We start from the raw sequence: 14458 nt of genomic DNA, 5'->3' as shown, positions 1-14458 counted from the left end.
GACACTAGGTCTAATGAAGCCCTTATCAAGCAAGTCTTGCAACTGCTCCTTCAATTCTTTCAACTCCGGCAGGGCCATACGATACGGCGGGATAGAAATGGGTTGAGTGCCCGGAGCCAAATCAATACAGAAGTCAATATCCCTATCAGGTGGCATACCCGGCAGGTCTGAAGGAAATACCTCAGGAAACTCACGAACAATAGGCACATAATCCATAGAAGGAACCTCAGCACTAAAATCATGAACATATGTTAAATAGGCCAAACACGCCTTCTCGACCATACGCCGAGCCTTCACATATGAAATAACACTACGGGTAGAATGACTAGGACCCCCTCTCTACTCTAAACGAGGTAAACTCGGCAAGGCTAAGGTCACAGTCTTGGCATGACAATGCAAGATAGCGTGGTAAGGTGATAACCAGTCCATCCCTAATATGACATCAAAATCAACCATATCCAAAAGTAACAAATCTGCACGGGTCTCAAGACCCCCAATCACAACTACACATGAACGATGGACACAATCTACCACAATAGAATCACCCACCGGTGTAGACACATATACAGGAGTACTCAAGGAATCACTAGGCATAACCAGATATGGTGCAAAATAAGATGACACATAGGAGTATGTAGATCCTGGATCAAATAGAACTGAAGCATCTCTGCTACAAACTAGAACAATACCTGTGATAACTGTATCGGAAGCCTCAGCCTCTGTCTTGATTGGAAGAGCATAACATCGGGGTTGGGCCCCACCATCCTGAACTACCTCTCTGGGATGGCCTGCTGCTGGCTAGCCTCCACCTCTAGCGGCCTGACCTCCACCTCTAATACCTCTACCTCCACCTCTAGCACTTCTACCTCCTCCTCTAGCTGGCTGAGCGGGCTGTGGAACACTCGGTGCTTGAACCATAGCACGGGAACCCTGATGCTGAGAGCTACTAGATGCTCGAGGGCAAAATCTAGCAATGTGACCCATATCATCACAAGTATAACAAGCCCTCGGCTGTTGAGACTATTGACCCTGATAACCTGAATGATCACCCCGAAAACTCTAGTGCGGCGGTGCACTGATAAGAGCTGGTAGTGCACTGTAGGATTGCTGATCAGAATACTGCATATGAGAACCACGGCCACCTAAAACACCGTGAGAAACCTTAAGTGCTGACTGAAAAGGCCTAGGAGGATAGCCTCTACCATACAAATCTCTGCCTCCAAATGATGCACCAGTGAATCTGCTTGAATGATGGGGCCTCTTGTCAAACCCCTGACCACCCCCACCCCCCTGTGATAGAACCATCTCAACCCTTCTGGACACATTGGTCGCATCCTGGAAGGAAATCTCGCTCCCCATCTCCTTAGCCATCTGAATTCGAATAGGCTTAACGAGTCCCTCAATGAACTCCTCTCTCTCTCTCTCTCTCTCTCTCTCAGTGGGAAGTATAAGAAGATCATGATGGGCCAAATCAATAAACCTGGTCTTGTACTCAGTAACAGTCATAGAACCCTGGTAGAGACGCTCAAACTGCCTCTGATAGATCTCTCTCTGAGTGACAGGAAGAAACTTCTCCATAAATAGCTGAGAAAACTGATCCCAAGTCAAAGCCGGTGACCCAACTGGTCTAGCCAGACAATAATCTCTCCACCAAGTCTTGGCAGATCCAGACAAGCGAAAAGTAGCAAAGTCGATCCCATTGGTCTCCATTATCCCCATGTTCCTGAGAACCTCATGACAGTTGTCTAAATAATCCTGGGGATCCTCAGAAGATGCACCACTGAAAGTGGTAGTGAAGAGCTTGGTAAACCTGTCCAATCTCCACAAGGCATCAGCAGACATAGCTGCTCCATCACCGGTCTAAGCTACCACACTCGGCTGAACTGCTCCAACTAGCTGAGCGCTGGACTCTGAAACTGGGGATCCATCTACTCCGGAGTGCGGGTAGCAGGAGTCTGGGCTCCTCCCTCAGCCTGAGAGACGGCTGGTGCTACAGGAAGAAAGCTTGCCCGGGTGACACTCTCCATAAGGCCCACCAGATAGACCAGAGCATCCTGAAGTACTGGGTAGCAATGAACCCCTCTAAGACCTGAGCTGGGCCCACCGGAACTGCCTGGGCCGGAACCTCATCATCAAACTCAACCTGAGGCTCCACCGCTAGTGCTGCTGCTCAGGGCTGAGCTCTGCCCCTACCTCAGCCCCTATCACGGCCTCGGCCTCGCCCTCTACTCCTTGTGGGAGCTGCTGCCGGGGGCTCAGGCTGCTGATCAGTGGATGAGAAAGCGCGTGTTCTCGCCATTTGCGAAAGAATAGAGTAGAAATTCAATTAGCATTGAGAAACCAAACCGCATGACAGGAAAGAATAGATGTGAAGTTTTTCCTAACTCTATAGCCTCTGGGGGGTACATACAGACGTCTCCATACCGATCCCTCAGACTCTACTAAGCTTGTCCGTGAATCGGGAGCCCTATGTAACCTAGAGCTCTAATACCAACTTGTCATGACCCGGATTTTTCCACCCTCAGGAGTCGTGATGGCGCCTACTAGTGAAAGTTAGGCAAGCCAACCAATTGAATTATTTACTTTTTTCCCATTTTAATCCTTTAACAATTTAATAGCCAACATTAAATAAAACAGTGGAATTTAATAAGCGGAAGACTGAAATGTAATACTTTAAATACCAATTTATACATAAACTACCCAAGACTAGTGTCATAACTTCACAGACGGTCTAGAAATACTACAAATAGGGTCCGAAAAATAAGTACAATGTTGTCTCTGAAATACATAAATGAAACAGGATGAAAGGATAGAGGGAGACGCCAGGGCCTGCGGACGCCTGCAAGACTACCTTGGATCTCCGAATGGACTAAAGGCAGTACCCAAAGCTATGGTCTGTATGCTCTAGTACCAGGATATGCACACAGTGCAGAGTGTAGTATCAGCACAGCCGACCCCATATGCTGGTAAGTTCCTAGCCTAACCTCGATGAAGTAGTGACGAGGCTAGGACCAGACTACCAAATAAACATGTGCAGTTAAATCATATACAGCGGAAAATAAATCTAAAACTGTACAATTAAAGATAGGAAGGGGAAATCATGCTGCGGGAAAATAACCGGTAACAACTGAAAACAACAGTTAAATGTAAAGAACATCATAACTCAACTATCAATGAAAGTTAGGAAATCAAAGACAAGTGCACGGCATCACCCTTCATGCTTTTACTCTCGTCTTTACCATAAAATCAATATAAATGGCATGACATCACCACTCGTGCTTTTACCTCACATAATTATGACACGGAATGATCCTTCGTGCATTATCACTCATATAAGGGCACAGAATGGTACATCGTGCGGAACAACATCACCCTTCGTGCATTAACACTCTCTCACAAATATCATACACGGCATCACTCTTCGTGCTTTAACACTCTCTCACCAGAACAATGTACTGCATCACCCTTCGTGCTTTAACACTCTTCCTCACCCAAACAACAATCACAAGCAATAAGGTCATGAAAATAAACAAAATCACAATAAAAATCTCGGCAAGGGAACAATAGTACAACAATCAAATCCCGGCAAGGGAACAATATCAAAAGCTACAACATCCCGGCAAGGCAGATAGCATTAAAAGCAACAACATCCCGGCAACGGAGACAATATAATAATCCTCTTCTCTTTTTCACATTTACTTCACAACTCAATTCACAACTTGAGTCATCGCTCTATAATGTTCAATTTCCAACAATAATTCCACAAGTCATTTCACAATTTTAGCCAACACTCTTCAATGTTCAATTACCAAAATTTCTTCCACAAGCCTTGTTCAACAATAGAAATATCACATAAGGCATGAACAATACAAAACGGGGTCATATTAATCATAGCATAAGACTCACGGGTATGCTTGACACCAACGTATAGATACTCGTCACCATGCCTATACATCGTACTCAACAATTAACACATAGCAAATAGAACACAACTCCTACTCCCTCAAGCTAAGGTTAGACCAAACACTTACCTCGATGCCACGAACACAATTCAAGTCTCAACTACCGCTTTACCTCTTGATTTCACCACCAATTTGCTCGTATCTAGCCATAAGTTACTTCATTATATCAATAAATGCTAAAAGAATCAATTCTAATGCATAAAAATAAGTTTTGTAAAGTTTTTCCCAAAAGGTCAAAAATCGACCTCGAGCCCACATGGTCAAAACCCGAGGTTCGAACCAAAACCCGATTACCCATTCACCCACAAATCCAAATATATAATTTATTTTGAAATCGGACCTCAAATCAAGGTCCAAATCCCCAAAATTTAAAAAACCTAGGTTCTACCCAATTTTCCCATGAAAACCCTTGATTTTGAGTTGAAATCATGTGAAACGATATTATAGATTGAAGAAAATGAGTTAGAAATGACTTACAATCGATTTAGAAGAGTACTTGTCTTTGAAAAATCGCTCAAAGATGTTTTGGTTTTGAAAGGGTTTGAAAAATGAAAGATTTTCGGCTAAGTTATCAATTTGCAGGTTGCAGATGTAGCAATTACATTGCGAACCCTTCAGAAGACTGTCCTCTTCGCATTTGCGAAGATTTTATCGCATTTGCGACCACCCCATATTTTTGAGGGGTTCGCATTTGCGAGGAAGACGCCACATTTGCGACTTGGGTCTTCTGCATTTGCGACCAAATGATCACATTTGCGATCAGGCTTGCCCAGACCTTCTTTTGCATTTTGGATGCTTTATTTGCATTTGCGATCTCGCATTTGCGAGTCAGACTTGGCAAATGCGAAGCCTGCAGACCTGCAACATACCAGTAATTTCTAAGTGCAAATTTCACTCCGTGGCCTATCCAAAACTCACTCGAGCCTTCTGGACTCCAAACCAAACATGCACACCAACCTAAAAAATATCATACGGACTTGCTCGTGCAATCAAATCATCAAAATAACATCAATAACTATGAATTTAGCATCAAAATCAATGTAAATCTCAAGAACTTTCAAACTTTCAAATTTTACAACTAAGGTTCCGAATCACGTCACATGACCTGCGTTTCTTACCAAATTTTACAGGCTCAACTTAAATCACATACAAGACCTGTACCGGGCTTCAAAATCAAAATACGGACCCGATACCATCAAATTCAAACATATTTCATTTCCAAAAACTCATATATATTCCAAAAAATAATTTTCTGTAAAAATTCGTTTCTCGGGCTTGGGACCTCGGAATTCGATTCCGGGCATACGTCCAAGTCCCATATTTTCCTGCGGACCCTCTAGGACCGTCAAATCATGGGTCCGGATTCGTTTACCCAAAATATTGACCGAAGTCAACGTAAATTCATTTTAAAAGCAAAATTCATCATTTTCACAGATTTTTACATAATGGCTTTCCGGATACACGCCCGAACTACACACGCAAATCGAGGTAAGACAAAAAAAAGGAGATTTTAAGGTCTCGAAACATTGAATTTATTTCTAAAATAAGTGATGACCTTTTGGGTCATCACATCTGTGGATAGTGGAATGAAATTTTCTACAGTGTTTGTGGGAAGATTTTCTTCTGCCCTATTTATGTGGTAAGGGTTTGTATGGATGATTGGTAGTGAAGTGCCATTGCTGTTGAGTAGGGTTTGAAGGAAAGATTGGGTAAGCTGACTTTGGATTGGTTCATCAATGTTCATAGAATTGGAGAGTCAGGGGGCAGGGATTAGGCTTGGGATTGGAGCATTTTCTGTCATTGTGGATCATAAATGTTTTAGAGAGAGATGAGAGCTTTTCTCTCTTCACTTGTTGTACTCTTAAATCCACCTATTTCAATGCACCAAATATATATATATATATATATAGATTGACCGACATTGTGGTTGAGGGGTCACGAGACCCCGTTAACTTCGGTAAAAATTCTGAATATATATCTTTTGTATATTTATACATATATATATATATATATATATATATATATATATGGGATGGATTAAATATTTACTTATGCCCCCAAATACAAAAGGTCGGACGGGAGAAGTGACATTTTGTTTTTATTTTAGTTCTTGTTTTTTCTTCTCCTCCTTAAATACATCATAATTTATACTTAGCAAATTGCTTTATTTTTTACTTTTATCTTCTTCTTTTTTAATTTAATTATAGTTTAGCACTAACACATAATAGTCAACTTAATTAATTTTTCTGTTATAAATTCCTCCCTTAAAATTAAAAGCCTCAAATTACAACTTATCGCTCCACAAATAGAAAAATATAAATCCTTCTGCCACAACCTTCTTCAACAATCACTTTGACCCCGACTTGATAATGGCAACTAAGAGTTTGAGACTCTTCTTCGGTTCTTTGACTATTAACATACCCTTAATCTTGATTTCTTTAGTAAGTTCTTGATAATTTAAAGTTTGAACGGTCTTTTGATCACTGGCCACTTTTTAAATTTAAAAGCTAGAAACTTTAAAGTGTGAAACATGCTTAATCAAATACCTTCCCTTCCCTTAGCACCCATTTTGCGAAGAAATCTCTCTCTGTGTTCGGTGCTTTATTTTTTTTATAGAACTTCTTTTTTTTATACTTGGATGATAAGTCATCATAATCATTAAGTTTTCAAAGAGTTGCACGCCGAATTTTATCGCTAGTGATTAGCATACAGTGGTGCCCCCGTCGTGCTCAAATTCCGGGTCCGCCTCTGTTTATGGAGTATGTTTATATCACTTTTTGGACTTATATATATATATATATATATATGAGAGAGAGAATTTAATGCTCAAGTGATTAACCTAACAAGTGAAATCATTTTGTACTCTTGAGAATAGTATTTCAAATTAATGGGGTTTATATTCTAACGCAATTAATGAAGTGCAAGATTCTAATTTGAAATGAACACAACACGAGATTGTCAAAAAAGAGGAAAACAGTCGAAAATCCACATGTTCTTTCCTACTCTATAAAACGAAAACGAAGAGATATGGTAATTTGTTGGCGCACATAGATTAGCTAGTAATGGAACTACCATGAAGGATATGTAAAAATCAGCAAAAACTTGGTTTTCATTTCATATATACAGAATATCGATGACTCTAATGCTCTATGAATCACAGATTAAGATTGGAATCACAGGCAGAGATTGCAACAGCACCTGATTATCTGATAGAGATATAAGTTTCTCGGGACGGTCATTTCGTTAATGCAATTCTTTCGGACTTGAAGAATGTGCGACAAAAGAAAAATTTAAGTGAATTCTAAATATATACAGAAGGGACTGAAGTAAAAGATCCAAAAAACATACTTCGGTATATTTAGCTCTCTCTCACACACACTCTGACACTCATACATAAGAAAATGTATGTATACGTATGTGTGCGCTGGGTGGGGTGGGTGTATTAAATATTTCATCCTATAAACCGATGCTAAGTGGTCATTTATCTCAGTAAATCTATTGGTGAAGGCAGTAGTGGAGCGACTCTTTGCTAAGGAGAGTTAATTGGTACCCCCTTCCGCGCTGAAAAATTATACTGGGTAAATATATACAAAATTATGTATATACATTATATGCTGAATGCTAGGAATGTCAATTAGGGCGGGGCGGAGCAATCTTTGACCCGCCCTGCCCGACCCGTTTAGCCTTGTTCCAAAATTTTGCCCTGCCCTATTAAGTCCTGCCCCCTTTAGATTCACTTTCATCTTTTTTCTTTATTTTTCATTTTCCAGTAGTCTAAATTTTCAAATGGCTTTGCTATTTCACTTAATACTTTCATTTCTTTTCAGTGGTTCAATTATCAGCTTGAATTCTTATGGAATCCATCGTATCATCTTGTATACCTTAAACAATTGATGAACTTTTCTGCTATGGAAGATGGCAGTAAGACGCTCAGTTTCACATTGCTTTGCTTTTTTAATTGGGAAAGCAAAATTGAAAGAGAATCCAATAACAATAACAATTATACCTCATTGCCGAACAAATTGGGATTGATTATATGAATCACCACTTCTTTTTTATAAGTTCAACTCATGTAATTATCATATCCAATAAGCAAAGAGTAGAAAAAGTTAAATATAGATAAATAATAGTCATAACAATAATAGTAATAATAAAATTCTCTAACAAGACTAAAACATATTCCCAACCAGTAGATATGACGTATTTGAATATGTTTCTTCTATTGTATTTGTCTTTAGCTAAATCTGAATTAATTCCAAAAATTTAAAGGTATTTCAAGACAATTTCCTTTCATATAATTTCAGGTGTACTATTTTTTAATATCTTTACCAACCATAATTTTACACCTGCAGTCGGTGAATCTATAAAGATTGAAGTCATAATATGACCAAACCATCTCAAGCAACCTTATTTCATTTTATTAGCGAGAGAACCCAAAAAAAGAAAAAGAAAAATCACTAACTAGCCTAAAGGAAACCTGGTGCGTGACTGAATAAAATATAAAGCCACTTTCCCTTTCAATTTCGTTGTCTCCTTGAAGAATCAGAAGGAAAAGCAAGAACAATATTTTTCGAATAAATGTTGTTTTGTTTCTTTGTCACTAAACCCAGTTATGTAACAACATAAGCATTTGTTGACCAAGTATGGCGTATTATAGACTATAATGTCAGTTGCTAGCTACTTCAATATTTTAATTATATATATAGTCATACACAAAATCTTACATATTTATCAATTTATGAAAGAAAAGAAGATATGGACAATAAAAAATGTAAGGAATGAATTGGGCCTCAAACTACCTAATGGCCCACTAATGAGACTAAGGGCTGACCTACAACCTGCCCTGCCCCATTAAAATTTTCAAGAATGTAGTGTGCTTTGCCCTGCCCCGCCCCAATTTGCCATCCCTACTGAATGCTTTATCATTTTTATATGTTTACTTCTTTATCTTTTGACTTTCCTTCATAAAAATCATGTGAAGAACTTTTTATAATCTTTTCCGGCCAAAAAATACCTCACGTAATGAATTTGCTATAAAGTATGGACTTGCTCAAATCACCAAGTGGTAGATTGCCCATTCTTGTTCTCCATTGCAATCGTTGGCCCAAAAATACTCTTATCGCAGTATAAGGCCCGTAGTCAGAAATGAGCTGATAAATCATCATTGAGAAAATGACCCTCTATAGCCTCTCAAAATTTTATAGTCCAAATTTTTTCCTATTGACACGAAATGTCCTTTCGGTTCAAACAAATTATATTTAATAGCCCGAAAATATCTATTTTGTATTTTTTTGTATAGTGACAGTTTATTTTATATATTTTTTTTATAGTGACAGTCTATTTTGTATATATTTTGTATAGTGACCGTCTATTTTTTATATATTTGTATAGTGACAATCTTTTGTTTATAAATTATATAGTGACAGTCTATTTTGTATATAAATTGTATAGCAACTGTCTATTTTGTATATATTTTGTACAGTGACAATCTATTGTATATATTTTGTATAGTTACAATCTATTGTATATTTTTTGTATAGGCGCAGTCTATTTTGTATATATTTTGTATGGTGACAGTTTATTTTGTATCCCGAGCACTTTTATCTATCTAATGTGTATAGACTGTTGTATGATATATAAAAGTGTGTGTGTATGTATATATATATATATATAGTGTGTGTCTATATATATATATATATAACCTTATCTATCCAACGTGTATAGACTATTTTGTATGAAAATTTATAATTAAAAAGATGCTGACATTTCTATTAAAACAAAAATCAAAGAACGGTAATAAACAAAAACAATAGGCCCACCTCACAAAAAGATTAAAGTAATTCTATTGAATCACAACTCACAAGACTCATGTTACTCTAATTAGTTTTTTTATTTATTTAAATTTTTTGCTATTTTTTAGTTTCTATTAAACAAACATAAATTTATTTCTGCTAATTGTAAGTGTTAGTAAATTTAAGGAACTCATTATTCGTAATATGAAAAACTGGGTATCTCTCTGACGAATATTTAAAGGATATTTTACACCTTTTAATTTTTATCCATAAAATATATTAGAGGAATATAAAGACGAAGCCTTTAGAAGAGAGAGAGAGCGAGAGAGAGAGAAATTAAAACTTGCTCATTTCACCGTAAGTTGGTGCTTTTTGTTTTAGTTATATGAAATTTTCATTTTATTTCTCCATTTCTTCAGTTATTAAAAAAGAAATGATATCGACTTTGAAATAGCTTTCATTTGTCAACTAAATCCTGCAAATCAAATGGAGTTAAATAAGAAAATTATTATTTTTAAAAATTTAACAATTTATGGTGGAGAAATAATGAAGAGTAGTAGATCCGAATAGATTAAAAACTCTACTTTGCAACTTGAAGAGTTGATCAAATGGGTCAGCGCATTTTTTTTGTAGCCAATATAATAAGTTTTTGGCTATAACTTGCAATCAAATTTAATAGGCTAACGATTGTGTTAATTTAGTGCCGAACGGTCATAAATGAAGTTTGTTCTAAATCATTTTGGATTATATTACACAGTACTCTATCTGGCCCAAAAGTAGTGCCCCCATCTTGTATGATCATTGTCACATAATTTGTACTATCTACTTTTCTACCGGAGAAGTTTTTAGCGGAAAAATAAAGGGAATCTCACGAAAATGTACCCAAAAAAATACTATTTACCAACAATTAGCTATTTTAGTCAAGTTCTCAAAAATAGCCAAAAAAATTACCTATGATATACAACATTCACAAAACATAAGCAAAAAAAGATTTTTTATCAATGTGTCACTACTAAAAAATGGTTCTATTGGAACAGTTATTTGGTAACGGTTACAGAACTGTTACAATAGATTATTAAACCGTTCCAGTAGAGGGAAAAGGCTTTTGGTACACTTCTGAAGAAACACCGTCCCGATAGGATAGTAACTGTCACCATAAATTAAGTTATGAGGACGGTTTAATAAGGCGATACAATAAGGATATTTATAGGAACGGTTTTCTGAAATAAAATATTTATTGGGACGGTTTATTTTTCCCTCCCTGATTTCCCTCCAACATATTTATCAAAAAAAAGTAAAAATAAATTGTGACCTCACAAAAAAATAAACTATACTATAGGGTTACTAATTAAGCGTTAAATCATAAAACCTTCGTCTCTCATCAGAACCAGTATCCTAGACAAATCCGCCAAGTCTGTCCTCTAAGGCTTTCGTCTCTCTCGTCTTCAAACCTATCCGCGACGAACTGTTTTTCTTATTCCGACGAAGGAATTCCGACGAAAGACAAGCATTTTGGCTAATATAAGGGAATCTTAGATGTAGATTATCTGTATTTCTCCGTGTTCGTGGTTGTTCACTTTCGCTATTGTTTCACCGGAAAAGTATTTCGCCGGAAAATTGTTTCGTCACTTCTTCTGCTTTCTTTCTCTGGTAAGATTTTATCTAAACCCATTAATTTACTATGTCCTTTGTTTGTATTATATGATTTCTAGTTTTTGATTTCATCTAAACCTAGAAATTTTTTGATTTCTAGTTTGTAAAACTGTAATTATCTAGTTAGTTGAAAAAACAAATTAAACTTTGTTTAGGGGTTTTTGAGGTATTTTCAGTTGGAATTTTTGATCTGACTAACGGGAAGGATTTGAGTACCAAAATACATGGTCTGTCGTTTTATACTATCTATACATGGTCTGTCATTTTATACTATCGGCAGACTATATGAGCATGGTGTTACATTAAGGGCTTTCTTATTATTTGTTGCTACTTGACTCTTCGTATTATCGATCACATTTTACCTGTTAGTTTTATGTGTTGTTACTATCTGCCCTGTTGCATTTGCCTAATTTCCATGAATCTAGCCCCTGATTTCTTGCTGGAAGCAATTAACAGTGCATAGTTCTTATTGTAAATCTAGTTTCGAGAGATGCATGTTGTTGTTGATCTGCTGTAGTTGTTGCTGCTACCGTTCTTTTGTTCATTTGGGAATAATGTGTTTTATTTTCTCTAACGGAATTGAGTCCAAAACTTGTCGAATCGACTAAAATTGTTAGATAACAGTTGAAAATTCATTGGATTACTTGGGATTCAGTTGAAAAACCGTTGAAAGTTCTGTTTTGAAAGGTTTTGAGTTTCTGATTTTTTAGTCTTGAACTGAACTTCCTTCTTGTTCTACTGTGAGATCACTTCTGTGACAGACTGAATTAGACTCGATTGATAATCTGCAACAACGTTTTAAATCCGATGAGAGTTTGTGTTGGCCCAAGTTCAGGTGAAGTTTTGAAGAATGACAAATGAACTAAGTCATGGACCAGATCCATCATGTAAGGCACAGTATTTATTAATCTAGACATGTGAGATACACGTGAAGGAGATAAGTCTCAGTGATCAAGCAGCAATATCTCCTGAACTGATCGAAAAGGTTGCATATTGGATGAGGAGAGAAAGTCTCCTTATGGGAAGAGGACACAATCCGGATAAAGGATAGTGTTGGAGTTTGTATTGTACAAGGACTCAACTTCGATGGAAGATCAGCAATTGAGTCTCAATCAAACTCCGATTTACTAACTCATTAAATAACAGTGATTGTTCTCTTTTACAGGTGTTGCACATACGTAGAAGTTAAACTAAATTGAGAGCAAACGAGCAAGGCAATTTTGCGAGCAATTTATGTGAGATGTAAGTGTGCACACCTGAAGCTACTTGAACGAGATAGAAGAACCAGTTCCATTGTGTTTAGTCTTATTCTAGTTCAATTGTAGTAGGTAGTTTAAAGTTGTACCTTTTCAGCTTTCATAGAAGCATTTGTAATAGGTACTTTTAGTGTTCAAGTTATAGGCTAACTTGAAGGTGTCGCAACAGTTAAGGTTGTGTGCTACACAGGGATTAGAGTTAATCCTTAGGTTTACAAAGAGATTTTGTAAATGCTATTTTAGCTCAGTGATTTTAGTGGATGTTTGGGAAAATCTTGCTGAGTAGTGGGTCGTGGTTTTTTCACCTTTTGAACCAGGTGTTTTCCACGTAAAAATCTCTGTGTTCTTTATTTTCTGTACTTTTAATTCCGCAACAATAGTAGTTAGAACACCTAGAAGAACCAGGTTCTTCTAGATCAAAAAATTGGGTACCACACAAATCACCCCCCTTCTAGTGTGGTATTGACGTTTAGAACATCAATTGGTATCAGAGCAGGTTATTCTTGAAGAGGCTAACACCTTAGGAGAAGATCAACATGAGTGCACCACCTGGGATTTGGGAAGGGTAATCCACTGCCAGGCCTCCACTGTTCAATGGACAGTACTACTCTTGGTGGAAGAACAGGATGAAGGATCACATCATAGGAGAAGACTATGAACTCTGGGACATAGTCACTAATGGTCCTTTGACAACTACAATGAAAAATGAGGAAGGAGTGGATGTGCTAAAGACAAGGGCTGACTGCACTGCTGAAGACCTAAAGAAGTGGGAGAAAAATGCTAAGGCCAAGAAATGGCTTGTGTGTAGACTAGGTCCAGATGAGTATAGTAGGATCCAAAGCTGTACTACTGCTAAAGAGATATAGGACACTTTTCAAATGGCTCATGAAGGAACACCTTAAGTGAAAAGATCCATAGGAACACTACTGTATTCTCAATATAAGAATTTTACTATGAAGGAAGGAGAAACTATCCAAGAGATATATACTAGGTTCACTACACTGACAAATGAACTTAAGTCTCTTGGAAGGATTATTCTTGAAGAAGACAAGGTTGAGAAAATCCTGACAAGGGTTCTGCCAGTCTCATGGGAAAGCAAAATCGCTGCCATTCAGGAATCCAAGAATATTGCTACTCTCAGACTGGATGAACTGATTGGAAATCTTATTGCTTATGAATGAGAAGGCAAACCATGAAGATGGATACGCCCAAGAAGGAGAGAAGCCTAGCTCTCAGAATTGCTGGAGGTTCAGATCCGGAAGATGATGAGATGGTTATGATCACTAGAGATTTCAAAAAGTACCTGATGAGAGGAAAGGGTTCTTCAAGAGGTACAACCTTCAACAAGTCAAGAGATGCTAAGAAACAGACCAATGAGGGTTGCTACAAGTGTGGTAAGACTGATCACGTGATCAAGAACTACCCTTAATGGGAAATTGAGTGGAAGAAAGAAAGGGTTGAACGAAGGAACAGGAAGAAGGAACAGGTTCAACCAAAAAGGAACAAAGGTTCAACCAAGGCTATGGTTGCTGCTTGGGGAGAAATTTCAGATGAAGTCTCAGAAGATGAAGCTGAAGAAGAGCAAGCACTGATGGCCATCGGAGAATCAGATGATGAACAAGAGGTAAGTATCCTTCATCTCAAAGACAAGATTAAATTTTTGTCTAAAGAAAAGTTGACTGAGCTATTACTAGACTTCATTGATGAGTCTGAGATAATTAACAATGAGAAGGAAGTTTTGTCTAGGGAATGTGTGATCCTAAAAGCAAAATGAAAACGTATAGAGTCTAGGGCT

This window comes from Nicotiana tabacum, chromosome 1 (genome assembly GCF_000715075.1).
Source record: "Nicotiana tabacum cultivar K326 chromosome 1, ASM71507v2, whole genome shotgun sequence".
Classification (NCBI taxonomy): domain Eukaryota; kingdom Viridiplantae; phylum Streptophyta; class Magnoliopsida; order Solanales; family Solanaceae; genus Nicotiana; species Nicotiana tabacum.
Note: the sequence above shows the minus strand (reverse complement) of the source record.